This window comes from Magnolia sinica, chromosome 1 (assembly GCF_029962835.1).
Source record: "Magnolia sinica isolate HGM2019 chromosome 1, MsV1, whole genome shotgun sequence".
Lineage (NCBI taxonomy): Eukaryota > Viridiplantae > Streptophyta > Magnoliopsida > Magnoliales > Magnoliaceae > Magnolia > Magnolia sinica.
In genome coordinates, this window is record NC_080573.1 from 91,112,839 (window position 1) to 91,125,166 (window position 12,328).

The window sequence follows — 12,328 nt, forward strand, 5'->3', positions numbered from 1 at the left end:
TTACATAAGATTAAATGACATTGTCAACTCAATGTGGGGTCTTGGCGATAAAATCCCAGAAAGTAAAGTGTGTGCAAAGATACTACGCTCTCTTCCTGAACGGTTCAACTCTAAAGTAACCGCGATCCAGGAACTTCGTGATGCAGACAATATGAGGGTAGAAGAACTAGTTGGTTCTTTACAAACCTATGAGTTAAACTTTAAAGCTCCTAAAAGTAAATCCATCACTCTTAAATCTTGTAAAGGTATTTCTCAAGAAAACTCGGATTTAAAAAATTCTGAAGACGATATGGCTCTTTTAACGAAAAAGTTTTACAAGATTTTCAAAAGCAAGAAAAGGATAGATTTTCAAAAATCAAATGATAAGAAAATATCTAAATCTAAATCTAAAAATTAGAAGTCTTTGAAAGATAGTCAATGTTACAACTGCCAAGAGTACAGGCACTTAGCAAACAAATGTCTTAAAAAGGACAAAACAAAAAAGAAGGGTATGTTGGCTACTTGGGATGAATCGTCTGATCCTGAAGCTTCTTTTGAATTAGAAGATTCTAAAACTGAGTCGAGCAATGAAGTTAAAGCCCTTATGACTCTAGCTAAGTTCACTTTTTCAGATCATGATGATTCAACTAGTGAGGAAAATCTGAACAGTGAAGGTGAAAATGAAGAGGATCTTCAAGATGCTTATAATGCCCTATACAAGGAAAGTTGTAAAATTACTGTCAAACTTAAACTTCAAAAAGAAAAAATTATTAAACTCAAAGAATATTTTGAATCACTTGTTTTAGAAAAATCCCAAATTACAGATTGTTTTGAAAAATTAAAATGCGATTTAGAATTCAAAACCTCCTTGATTGAAAATCTGAAATCTGAAAATGAGAAACTTAAAAATGAAGTATCTTCTCTTCTGAGTTTAAAGGATACATGGAGATATGCCTAAGGTGATCCAAAGTTAGAAAAACTATTATCTAGATCAAGAAAATATGGTGATCGATCCGGGTTGAGCTATGATAAGAATATACCTCCTAAACAAAAGAATACTCCTCCTAAGTTTGTGAAAAGAAAGACCTCAAACTTAAAAGGGAAAAGTACTTATCAAGGTTTTTCTAAAAATATAAAAACTTTTCAAAAACCTAAAAGCAGCTATATCAACTTTAAAAATCAGAACCGAAACCCACTAGCTGAAAAGATAGTTGATTTACTCAAGGAACTCTTAAAATCTAACTCAGTAGGTCATTCTTACAACAACAGATAGAAGAAGACCAACTATAATCCTAAACCCAAAATAGTTCTGAAATGGGTTCCTAAAGTTGTCTGCTTGGTTGCCTACACTGCTTTCAAAGCAACAAGCCATTCAAAGTGGTACCTAGATAGTAGATGCTTCAAGCATATGACAGGCGACAAGGCTTTATTCACCGATCTAAAAGATATGACTGATGGGTCAGTCACATTTGGTGATGGTAGCAATTGCAATATTATTGGCAAAGGTATGGTCCAACTCTATAACCTCCCTTTATTTAAAGACGTTTTATATGTTGAGGGGCTAAAACACAACTTGTTAAGCATATCTCAAATATGCGATAACAACCATAGTGTGAAATTTTCCAATCAAGGTTACGAAATAATAAACAAGTTCTGTTATATTAACTGATCACAGAACTTCTGAAAGCTGCTATATTGTAAGCGATGGTAGCCCATCTAATCAATCGGCTACATGGTCCATACCGAGGAGATAGATTATGGCATAAACGCCTTAGACATGTACACTATAGGAATTTATACAGATTGAGCAAAGGAGAACTAATTAGAGGTCTACAGGAATTTATACAGATTGAATGCCAGTATGGTAAACAAACTAGGAGCTCTCACAAAAAGGTGAACTCCAATGCCACATCAAGACCACTCGAGCTGCTCCACATGGATCTTGTAAGACCAACCAGAATGGAGAGTCGAAGTGGCAAAAAATACATATTAGTTATTGTAGATGATTATACCAGTTTCACTTAGGAAACGTTTTTAAGGGACAAATCAGAAACCCTTAATGAAGTGAAAAAGATCATCAAACGAATCCAAATTGAAAAAGGTTCTCATGTCAGTAAGATCCGTAGTGATCATGGATCTGAATTCGAGAATAGTAGTTTTGAGAAATTCTGTAGGGTTCAAGGAATATCGCATGAATTCTCTGCGCCCAAAACACCACAACAAAATGGAATTGTGGAAAGAAAAAATAGAATGCTTCAAGAAATGGGAAACATAATGTTAAATAGTATGAAGCTCCCTAAAAATCTTTGGGCTGAAGTAGTGAATACCACCTACTATATTATTAACCAGGTTTATACTTGTAAATCTAATAATAAAATGGCTTACGAACTTTGGTTTGATAAGAAGCCTACTGTCAAATACTTTCGAGTTTTTGGCAGCAAGTGCTATATTTTACGTGACCGTGAAAATTTGAGAAAGTTTGACACTAAGAGTGATGAAGGGATCTTTTTAAGATACTCTTTAAACAGTCATGTGCATATCATGTACTGAACAACAGGACCGGTGTGATTCAAGAGTCCATTAATGTGGTCATTGATGATCAATTGAATACACCTCCCCTAGTCCAGATAATGATGAAGTTCTTTTAATTAACAAACCAGATAATTCATCAAATCAAGTTAATTCTGAATTAAGGACTATTAAAGATCATCCAACTACTCAAATTCTTGGAAACCCTCTCACTGATGTGCACACTCGTAGACAATTAGAAGACATATGTAATTATATATGCTTTACATCCCAAATTAAACCGACTAACATAAAAGAAGCTCTTTCTGACGAAAAATGGATAGTTGCCATACAGGAAGAACTTAATCAATTTGTTCGTAATGTTGTCTGGTATCTTGTTACTAGACCTAAAGATAAACACATTATCGGAACAAAGTGGATTTTCAAAAATAAGTCTGATGAACTTAGAAATATAATTCGAAACAAGGTAAGACTAGTTGTACAAAGGTACACTTAAATTGAAGGCATCGATTACGATGAAACCTTTGCCCCAGTTGCTCGCCTTGAATCAATCAGACTTTTTATATCCATTGCATGCTATAGAAAATTTAAGATTTATCAAATGGATGTAAAGAGTGCATTTTTGAATGGCGATTTACATGAAGAGGTATATGTTGAACAACCTACAGGGTTTGAAGACCCTAAGTTAACTGATCATGTATACCATCTTAAAAAGGCTCTCTATGGTCTAAAACAAGCTCCCAGGGCATGTTATGAGAAATTGATTAAGTTTTTACTCATTCATAATTTTCAAATGAGTAGTGTCGATACGACACTTTTTGTTAAGAAACACAACAATGATATTTTAATGGTTCAGATCTATGTTAATGATGTTATTTATGGATCAACTTGTACTAACATGACTATTAAGTTTGCAGATTTAATGAAATCTAAGTTCGAAATGAGCATGGTTGGGGAATTAAATTATTTCCTAAGGTTGCAAGTAAAACAACAAGCTGATAGAATTTTTATTTCTCAAACTAAGTATGCCTTGAACTTGATTAAAAGGTTCGAATTTGAGAATAGTAAGAATTTTGATACTCCTATGAGTGCAACCTTAAGACTCTCAAAAGACTCTACAGGTAAAGATGTAGATCCTAAATTGTATCGTAGCATGATTGGCAGTTTATTTTATTTAACTGTTAGTAGACCTGATATTGCTTTTAGTGTTGGTGTTTGCGCTAGATATCAGTCTAATCCTAAAGAATCTCATTTAACTGTTGTTAAGCGAATTATGCGATACGTCGCAAGTTCTGCTAATTTGGGTCTTTGGTATCTATATGATACTAGTGTTCAGTTGGCTGGGTACTCAGATGCTAATTGGGTTGGTAATATAGATGACAGAAAATCAACCAGTGGTGATTATTTTTATATTGAAAATTGCTTGGTTTCTTGGTTTAGCAAGAAGCAAAGTTCTATATCGCTTTCCACTGCTGAGGCTAAATACATCGTAGTAGGAAATGCATGTACTCAGCTTGTTTGGATGAAACGTATGTTAAGCGATTATGGAATTGCACAGGACTCAATGGTTTTATATTACGATAATTCCAATACAATAAATATTTCTAAAAATCTAATCCAGCATTCACGTACCAAGCACATTGACATTAGGTATCATTACATTCGTGAATTAGTGGAAGAAAAAATAATATCTGTAGAATACATTCCAACTGAGACTCAACTTGCTGACATTTTCACTAAACTGCTCGACAAAAACAGGTTCAATAAATTAAAGTTTGACCTCGTTATGTGCAATTTATATTGAATATTCTTGCATAATTGTAACATATTGTATATATGTTTATGTATTTTTGTGGTTAAATTTTTAAATTCGCTGAAATGCAATTTTTGGCCTGTACTCGACCCGTCGTGGTCATACACGACCAGTCGTGGTACGACCGATCGTGTCTCCCAAGACCGGTCGTAGAGCGCGCTGACCTCTTTAATTTAGGGAAATCTCTTTTCTTCCTCATTTTCACTTTTCTCTCCAACAAGTCGAGCTACGACTAGTCGAACCCAAGTGTTCGATTCAACCAAGTCAGAGCATTTTGTTTGTCTTTCTTATAGATTCATGGTTTATTTTCTTCAATTTCTTCATTGGAGTAGTTGATTTCAAGTTTGCCTTGAGGTTTTTGGGCTTTTCTTCTCCATTTGCTGATCTAGAAAAACTCATCTCTACTTCTTTGAGATTTCTTGTTTTTATTCAAGAATATGGACTCTAGAGGGAAAAAAAAAATACTAGAGGTCCCTCGTCATCTAGATCAACTCCTATTACAAGACGCCATCTTCGGTCTCCCGAAGATGATCCATCTTATGTGTGTGATTTGCGTCTGCGTAATGTCATTGTGGAAAAAACTGTTGATTTAGATCACATCGCTCGTTTCGGTCTCCTTCCTCTTCTCCAATCTGTAGGTTAGGATAACATCCTACGTTGGGGCGGGATGACATACCAATCCATTACGTAGAGCATGTTTGCATGCATATCTGAATTTTCTACTGAACAATTAACTTTCTCTATTGCTACTATAGAAGGGCATTTTCTCGTTGATCGTCACTTAATTTCAGGCCTTATGGATATACCTATTAATGATGATGGTATTCCACCTAGCACTCTAACTGAGAAAGTTTCTGAATCTGAAAAACGTGTTTGTACTAGAGTATTTTGTAACATGGACACTCAATGGACTCAGAACGGGAATGCCCTCGCAACCAAATATTTGTTACCCAGATACAAAGTTTTGCATCGCATCTTTACTTCTAATCTATATCCTCGTTTTGGTAACAAAACAAAACTGACTGTATTCATGGTTTATATCTTGTATTCTATCATCACTGGTGCAAATGTTTGTCTGTCCTCTTTAATATGTCAGTCCATCATTCAGTTCCGTATCCATCTAGGTCATAGTGATCTTCCCTTTGCTTACTTAATGACTGTGTTAGCTACTCACATGCTAGTCGTTATGCCTGTTGGAGAGGCTCCTATCCAACACCTCATTTTCAACAACTCCAACTCAAACAAGATGAAGTTGCGATTGGTTGAGGGCCAAGTAGATGTTGGAGAAGGTAGAGCAGCAGGTGTAAATGAAGAAGAGGGTGATAATCTTCCTCCAGACGATGTTAATATGGATGATATATTTGATGAAATAGAATCCGATTCTGCAAATGATCCTGACTTTGTGCCGTCTGGCTTTGATGAGAGATTACGTTCTCTTAAGGAACAGGTGGCTGAAATACGTGTAACCCAAACTTCTCAATTTGCTTATATGCGTAAGTATATGCGGCGCGTTACTAAGGGTTTGCACAAAATTGATCCATCTATTCCTGCTCCTTCTTCAAGATCTGACTGAATGTTTTTATTTGTCGGTCTGTAATAACTCATATACTATTTTGCTTTATCTCAGTTTGTATGACTATTTTTATTTGTCTTTGGACCTGACTGGTCTTTGATATTTGGATGTATGGACTTTATTTCATCTCTTGCTTACTTTGCTCTCCTAATTATCATTATTATCCTTGTGTTCTTCCTTTGTCATTTTGTGACAAAAAGGGGGAGAAGACTTTTTGAAGCTAATTGGTTATGGATTAAGTAGCTTTTTTCTTTTAAATATCTATGTGTGCTACTCAAGAGGAGTACTAAGTATAGAGGAGTATAGAGGAGACTTGCCTTTAAATGAATGTGTGTGCTAGTTTATGATAATTGGTGCATGATTCTTTATTGAACATGTTGTGCTTCTCTTATTCTCTTTGAGAGTATTTTGTCACAAATTTGACAAAGGGGGAGATTGTAAGTGCTATGGTCTCATGCTCCTTTGGTTGTCAAATTTTGTTGTGCCAAAACTCTATTTGTGTCTTGTGTTTGTATGTTGTTATATATATTCCAGACACTGCTTTACAAGTGCTTCAAGTTAAGTACAATGATCAACTTCAAGCCAAGTCAAGTTATGTACTGTAAACATCAATGTTCAGAGCTACATTAATAAGAGTACAAGACTCAAGTACATTTCAAGACTCAAAAGCAACTTAAGTTGAAGTTTGATGTCAAGCTTTCGATGATCTCAAGAATAAGCTACATCAAGTAGAGATCTCAAGCTTTGTAAAGTTCAAAGGTCAACAACCATTTGATAGAATGGAGTTTGAATGTCCATACTTCATGTCCCAAGTATGATTGACCTTAGATTGACCTTAAGGTAGGTTATTTCGGATACATAATTCAAACTTTATGTTTATATATGAATTTGGTCTGTTTTATGACTAGTCCTGGACCTTGTTCGACTAGTCGTAGCACTGGTTCGACCAGTCCAAGAAATTCTATGACTAATCGTGGGTCCTCGACTCAAACTATAGTGACCAACTCATGCGGTCTATGACCAATCCTGGGTCATCTACGACCGGTCGTAGGTGGTCCACGACCAGTCGTAGACACCCCATGATCAGTCGTAGAACAGTTTTCAAAGATCGTGTTTAAAAATTCAAAATGCCGTTGAAGCTACGACCAGTAGAAGTTTCCCTGAGACTAATCGTAGATGTGATTTCTACTTCTATAAATTGAGCATGAATCTCAAAATTTCATAACTCAATTCCAAGAAATTCAAGGCTCCACTCTAAGATAAGTTAGTGTTCATTTTAAGCTACTTTGTGCATAATTAATATTTCCTTTTGTTAGCTTATTTTTATTTGATTTTGATCTACATTCCAATCTGATTTGAAAAGGGAAAATTCTATAATTCCTTCTTCTTGGAATCAAAATCAAATAGAGCTAGCCCATTTGATTTAATTTAAAATCAATTAGAACTTAGAATCATTTTAAGTGAGTATTAGACATTGAACGTTGATTCGAACTTCAACTCCGATTGGTTCTTCCAAGCTGCTACGAAAGGAGAAATCCAAGTATTTTACGTTTATGTAAAATTTCTATTCTTTTGGTTTTTTTTTTGAGATTCGCCAGAAAAATCTCATTGTGTGGTTATCTGAGGAGAACCAGAAAACTCAGAAAGTATGAGTTTTTGGATTGTATAAGCCCAAGTTAAAAAGACACAATTGTGAAGGTTTTAGGTGAACCTGTGAAACCTATTTTGTTAGTGAACGTTAATATCCCCTGTGTGAGGATATTAGGAGTAGAGTAGCATTCTGTGTGGCTGTTGTGAAACAGTTAGTATACACACAGGCGAACTACTATAATTCTTTTTCTTGTGGTTTGAATGCTTGCTTAAGTTTTATATCTTTTATTATTCAAGTTTGTGGGATGTATGTGTGGATGTGAATATTGTAAAATTTACATTTCAAGCAAGTGTGTGGAATGTTGTAATAATTTAGATTTAAATTTTTGTAATTTATTTCAATTCCTTACTATTTATTTATTTCTCTTTAGATTGAGTTTTTGATACAAGGGACATTCTAGAAATAAGGTTGTCCTGCCATAAACCCTTGATTTTTATGGTGTAAGGTTGTCCTTAGAACTGAATTCGTATCAACCTCTCAATACTTGTTTATTGAGGTTGATTTTATTTCAGCATTATGAATTGATTTATTTTATTTGGCTATCTGTTTATTTTATTCCACTGTTATAATTATAATTTGGCATAGTCCTATTCACCCCGCCTCTAGGACGTATAGCTAAGCCGTTTCATACCCCACCTCAGCAGTTGAAATACCACCCACCTCGACCCTGCACACGACAGTAGATAGACTCGTTTTATATTCTCTTCTCAGTCCTGGCAGTGGAAGAGACTCTTGCACATACCCCACTATACTCACCCACACTCGACACTCAACAGAAAAGGAGCCCATTGGTCAATCTTAGTGGGTTCATTGGAGGATAGGTGTCTTTAATCTCGGGATCTAAGCTCGAGGTGGCCATAGAGAACCCTTCTCAAACCTTCTCAATAATACCAACAACTTGGCCATCACAAGGCCTCTACACAAACCATCTCACCAAACGAGCCATCACGTGGCCACCATACAAAACATCTACTAATGAAATACGTTACCATGAAAACCCATATAATCTTATGTAGAATTGTAAAGGCATATACATACCCCAACATCATCTAGACTTTTATCCAGGTATAAGGACCAACACGAGGGCCCCAATTTCACAATGTGCCATGCATGCATAAAATAGATGCTCATAAACTAACTAACTAACTAACTAACTAACTAACTAACTAACTAACTATATATATATATATATATATATATATATATATATATATATATATATATATATATATATATATATATCAAATTATTAAAGACAAAATAGATCAAATTAACTAGTTATGGCACATGGATGCTAAATAGTAAACCCCCAAGTCATAGCCCATTGTCCATGGGAATTTCTATTTGGACCCTTAATTCTTGTCTTGATACGGGCCGGATCATGGCCATAATACCCATAAGCAATGGGCCTTAACTTGGGTATAACTAAGATTCAATCATCAATTTATAATCTGGTCTTACGAGACCCAACATTGTGCATAGGCTACATATTTCATGTCATATCCATCACATATTAGCTGCATAACACATGCCATAATGATCGTGTGTGAGCTACACATCATACACCATTATTCTTCACCACATATCATAACACATCAGATGCCTTCACCATACATCACATCACATGACATGCATCTCATGCCCTCATGGGCTTTACTTAACAATAGTTCTAATTGGCCAAGTAGATTAGCAAACAAATAATAATCAGACACCCTCCCCTTAACCATGGAAGTGAGCTCATTTAGCCTCTCATCCAATGGTTATTTGTAACCAGCTTACATCCTAAGTTCCATGGACAAGTAAGCTTTTACAAGCCAAAGGCACTAGGCCGAACTCAAGAATTGTCAATGTGGCGCAAAGGTTCATACATTTAAGTGTCCATGATAGCACATTAAGGCCCCACACCTCTTGTGATTACTTAATAAATGGGCCGCCAAGGCTCACATATCATGCACATGCATAAAGTGCATGGGTTATGGTGGCACACAAGTGTTTGCATATATCATCATTATCATAGACATCATTCAATATCAAATTCATTGTCATAACCTGTATCATGCAAGCACATGTGTTTTTAATGTACATGTGCATGAAGTACATAATATACAAGGATTCCCATGCATCATTAATATAATGGCCATCATCCAACACTATTATCATACATGCCTTAAGCATTAGGTGTCTATCTATCATCACACTTGAGGTTATCCTTATATTCACCAACATCATTTATTTATCATCATCCAGACATCAAGTAAGACATGGTTATATAATCCATGTTATCATCACGACCATCAATATGTGCATTATTATTACTTGGATATCAACATTATCTACTAAGTAACCAATATCAAAAAGAGCATAGTGATCATATGTATGTCACTACCATGACTATCACCACATGCATTCGTTATCATATCATTATTAGTATGCATGATACCATGACCAGTCCATCCACAATCACATTACGTTAAACATAAACAACATCATGCTGATCATTAATACCACTTAGCCACCATCAAGTTAACAATACTACAATCACCTTCATTTAAAATCATACCCATCATCATCATGTTACCACATACGTATCATTATCTCATCAATTAATAAGTGTGCCCCACCTAGGTGTGACTCCCACATTGACCTTAGACTATGCGTACGGTATGCGGTCCTATTGGTCAAGTGTAAGTCCAACGTAGTGAACCACTAAGTAAATTCTACGCAGGACAAACATCCAATCACTAGGCTTTTCAATGATGTGGATCGAATTCCACATTTGAGTGGGCCCCACTAGCTGAAGGTTGCATATTCAACATAAGATTGTGCCTCACGTTTTACAACAAGTATTAATGGGTTCTTCATTGATTTAACATTCTTATGGTATGACGCACTTAGGTTTAGGTTTAGGTTTGGTTTGATAGTGGATAATGGTCCCACACCAAGGAAGTATACATGGATAGATACCTCTAAGGTGCGTCCCATAACACAACTGGGCTCCACAACTCCAACATCAACTAGGAGATAAAATTACAATCCCAAACATAAGACCCACATGCTAACTTTGTACATATTCCACATCATGTTGGGCCCACAAACTCCATGCATAAGCAAACAAAGAAAAAGGTCCAATTATCCAATTTATGCATTTTAAAATAAGCCTTGCTAAGTGCTGTACACTTGACTAGAGGTAATGTGCAAGGCACATTGACCACTAGGGAATGGGCTTGCCCAACAGGCTCAAGAAAGGTTATTGTGGTAGGCTTCTCACTCCCTAATGATTTCTCTTAGTGTTGGGCTCACTTGGGCCTTATAGTTGCCTCATTTAGATGGGCCCAAGGCCACCTATGTCTTAAGACAACAACCAGGTAGTAAGATCTGTCCACTATACATTTCACAAGTTAGATAACACCAATTTACCAAAACATGCCAGGTGGGCCTCATTTAGATGAATGGTAAGGCGCATACAAAACAACCCACACTAGATGGCCCACCTAAGGTTTTGGACCCACCAACACCTGGGGAGTTCTTTCTATGGTTTAAATGCTTCATTAAATGCCCTGAGAAAGTGGTGGACCTCACTGATATGGCCCCACATAAATTTTATGTCAACCAGATTTTTGGTGCAAGTTGGTTTTTTGCCATATTAGATTTAAATTTATGATCATGTGGGGCCCACATATGGTGAAAGGCAGGATCCATCTGGTAGTTCTATGTATGAGCTTTAAAAATTATAAGGCCGGCCTCATTGGTTAAGTGCGTATAATTTATGGTGATGGCCCAAGCATTTGTACTTAGAGAAAATGTGGAGGAAACACAGTGCAAAATTAATTTTGGCCCAATTTTGAGTACGTCCCATAATCACAAGGGACCACCTTTCAGCGTGCCATTAGTTACCCTTGGTAGTTTTATATATGGACTTTGAAAAATATAAAATGGGACCAACTAGTTATGTACACATAGTATTTGGTGTAGGGTCAAACATAGGTATTTTAATTTTTTGTATAACCATGTCTAGCCTCATTTTGGGACCCACTCCTCGATCATGTGGGGCTTGATTTGGCCCAAGTACAATATTATTTCTCTATTACTTGGTATAGGTTAAAAGTTTCAAGTGGTTTTTCACTCATATCTTGTGCGTGGGATCCACTAAAAAGGCCCAAAGTTGGTACAAAACACAAAAATAATCGACAGTTCTTAACAATAGGGTTTGCCACAACTTTGGGCCCACTTTCCAAACACTTGGGGGTCATTTCCAGTAAAAAATTGGGATATCTCAACCCACTGATATGTGAATTAAACATTCCCCATAGTGGGACCCTTAACTACAGAGTATAAGGCCCACCACAAGGTGTCAAAGAAACCTACATGCAACATAGTTAGGTACTTGCAAAAATTTCAGCAAATAGAAAAAGTGTAAAGGAAAAGAAATAGATCCAATTAGAAGTGGGGCCCATACATTGGAAAATGATAGATAAGATACATACTTCAGTACATATGTTTCTATAGATTCGATGAACTAATAAAACACGTATTACAAAGTGGTCTTGCTATCAAGTGAGTCCATAATTTATAGTAAGTTTTAGTTTGATCACAACATTTAATCCTTTTAGCTTTAGGAGCTGTGACCAACATGAAAAGTGCTTAGGAGAATAACCCCAAATTGAACACTTCCTATTTTTGGCCAAAACCCATGACTTTAGGGAGTTTGAGTTGGAGTTTGATTAAGAGACTTCTTCGATATGGCTATTTCAAATATTGTAAATTTGTTTTTATCATCAATTAA